The sequence below is a fragment of the Tachysurus fulvidraco genome, chromosome 17, assembly GCF_022655615.1.
Source record: "Tachysurus fulvidraco isolate hzauxx_2018 chromosome 17, HZAU_PFXX_2.0, whole genome shotgun sequence".
NCBI lineage: Eukaryota > Metazoa > Chordata > Actinopteri > Siluriformes > Bagridae > Tachysurus > Tachysurus fulvidraco.
In genome coordinates, this window is record NC_062534.1 from 11,693,125 (window position 1) to 11,696,639 (window position 3,515).

Genomic DNA, 3,515 nt, shown 5'->3' on the forward strand with positions numbered 1-3,515 from the left:
ATTATAGAGAAGAGTAGAGGAATTGGAGACGCTACTGAGCATGCGCACTCCTGCGAACGCGGATTACACGGTGGTAGGGGGCGCTGGAGAGCGAGCGACAGAGAGAAAATACGGGACGTGTGTATGTAAGTTTATATTTAAACTTAGGAAAGTTTATATCTCGTGCATATTTCAATCGTAAAAATAATGTGTGCTCAGACCCTATAGAAAGATTTCTAAGGAAAATCTAAATTGTGAAATTTATCTATGAATTTATTAGACTTATTTTTTAGTAAGTAGTCCACAGTAAACACCACCACACAAGTAAAACAACATTGCCCCGAGAATTTCTATAACACTGTTTTAATCAAATAATAAGCTTACAATACGAGTGTGGGAAAACCAAACCTCCTAATTGCTTTTAAATGAGGTGTAAAATGTGCTGTAACCCTGTTGTTCTTACTGTACGACACGGCCGTACAATTTTTTTTAACCTGAACACATAATTCTATCCAAAACAATTGTGTCAACATTCACAAATAATGACTACTCTCCATAAGTAGGTTACTATGAATGGATGTACATTGAAATATTATAACTTTTACACATACAACAAATTGAACAATTGATTAATTTGTTTGCAACAAACTGAAACAATTGATTAATTTGGCGTAACGTATAAACTCCTAAAACTGTTTTGTTACCGCACATATTTAGGTACTGCTTGCTACTGTTTCCTTTCTATTTACTGACCATTTTAGCAGATCTTTGGACATATGCTTAGGATCATTGTCCACTACAAGCCACATTCTGGCTGTTGTCTGGAAGTTTTGCTTCATATTTTCAGATAATCCTCATTCCTTATGATTGTCACATATACATTACAGCTTTCTTCACATATTCCAACTTTGGAGGTTTGGGTCAAAGCTCAGGGTCAGCCATGATGCACGCCCCTGGAGCAGGGAGGTTTAAGGGGTCCAGCAGTGGCAGCTTGGCTGTGATAGCAGAGTTACTGCTACCACTGCAATTCTGAAGTGCACCAGCTCTTTTTCCAGCAAAACATGATGCTGGTACCTCCATACTTCACAGCCGAGATACTGTTATTCAGAATAATTCTTTTTTCTTTTACGCATCCCATATCATTGTTCATTATTATGGCCAAACACCTAAATTTTTATTTAATTTGACATGTCTTCAAAAAGTTGGCTATTACCTGCAAACTTAATTGTTTTTGCCGGTTTGTAGTAGGGACTTCTTCCTAGCATGAAAGACTTTCTTTAATGGTGGATGTACATATTTGTGCCCATTTCCTCCAGTACTCCAGTTCCTTCATTGTTGTTTGGGGTTTTGCTAAAACCTTTAGTTTAGAAGTTTGTTTAAACCTGGGAGTTAACCTGTGCCTTCTTCCTCAATTATGTCTGTATGGTCCTAATATTTCTTTTTTAGATTTGCATTTGATTTTTTTTGTACAGATGTTATTTATACTGTACCTTCAGTTGCACAAGTAGAGAGTACAAGTACAGTTTTGGTTTTAATGGATCTTATACTCCTTTTACTACTATTGACCATTGAATTCTTTTAACTCAGTTACAGTCTGTGATATAAAAATATTATACATTTATCCCTAAAGAACAAGCCAGAGGCAATGGTTGCAAGAAAAAAGTTCAATGACATGAGGAAGCCTCAAAAAGCAAATCATATTGCAATTAGAAATCATTTTCCTCCTACAATTGTATACTATATAGTCAAAAAGTGTAACTGTGAAAACAGGAAGATATAAGATAAAAAGCAACTTGAGTATGAGCACCAGTGTTTTATATGTATTAATTATTGTTTTAACTTGAAGTGTATTGTGTTGAAGATGTGTTTATTGAAGGAGAGATGTTGCAGTCCTAAAGCTATTCTAGGAAGAACATCCATGAGTGACTTTTAGCTGATAAGAAACAAAAAAAAAGATTTAAAAAACAATAGCAAGGCACCAGATGGTGTATGGCTTTTTAAGAGAAATATTTACTATTTGAGGTACCAACAAAGAGCCCTCACCTTTTGATCAAAGTAGGCATATTTCATAAAGTTTTGGAATTTTTAAAATTTTATTTTTAAAATTGGAGAAAGAATGACTAAACATCCTGCATGCAACACACTGACAATGCTTAATTTTAAATGTGTGCGTGTAAATTTGAGTATGTAATGTGACACATAACTCCACTACTTCACTACCTCCATGATTGCGTCATTGCAGTAACATGCAGCGGCCATTCCGGATACAATATAATGCTATTTCCTTATTTTTTAAATGTTTTTTAGCCCGACTATTCTTTAGTACATGGACACCAGAGACAGCGGTGTTTCACAGAGTGACCACTCTCCCTGAATATCGACGGATCCTCTGTAGAGATTGTCAAAAGGACAAAATTTCTTGGTGTTCTTCTAGTGGGGAACTTCACTTAGTCAACACCAGCTCAATCACCAGTCTGAGTAAAGTCCATCTCCCTCCCCCATCCTTACTACGTTTTAGAAAGGGACCATTGGACACCAGACTCCTCAATAACTGAACTGAACTCTACCAAGCACATACACACGCACAATCAACTGTATGGACTGCACGAACCTACACCAAATAGGCATACTGTATATATCCATGTATACAGCACCACCCATATCACACTGTTTCATACTGTATTTACTCTTTGCACATGCTGTCTTGAACATTTCAGTCGATTAAGTGTTCATTCCAGTCTTTCTGCACATCTACTATAGAATATACAGAATGTACACTTGTCAGCTCTGCTTTTGTGTGTTTCTATTTGTGTATTGTCTTTTGTGTATTGCTTGTTTGCACTGTCTTTTGTCTTGCACTGTTTGCACCAGGTTGCACAGATACACTCTATGTGGCTAAGACTAACTTACTTAAAGGTAGGGTCTCCGATTTTTGAGAGATGCTTCAGAAAACTGAGTCGGGCCAAAAACTAAACAAAAATCAAAACAGACATGTAGCTAATGAGCAGAAAGGGGCGGGTCTTGTCAATATGTGTGGAGAGTGTTCAGTGCGTGTGTGTGACGTTAGCAGAAAGCAGTTTTAACATTCCCATGGTGGAAAAAAACAAAGAAAGAAAGCGAAAAAAAGGCTTGCGATAAGGCAAGAAGTACCCGTGTTAATATAGGATCAGCTTTCCAGCGCTGGAGAGAACTGAAGGAGCAGGAAGTTGGCCGCATATTCACAGATTGGAGTTTCCCGAGTCAATATCTCCTGAGCTAAATGCTGTTACTACACAAATAACACCTCTTTTATATCGTAGTAATGTAGAGAGGAAGCTACAACTGCATTTTGCTAGTAACAGCCTTTAGCTCAGGAGTTATTGACTCAGGAAACTCGAATCTGTGAATATGCTTTACTTAAGACGCAGAGGTTGCTTTTTTCTTCTCAATAGTTAAGTAATGTTTTGCGTTGTTTCACAGAACTAATATATGCCATCCTTTGCATGATTATGCTTGTGTGTCATTTTTGCTAGTTTGTTTATCTGCAATCGTATTGT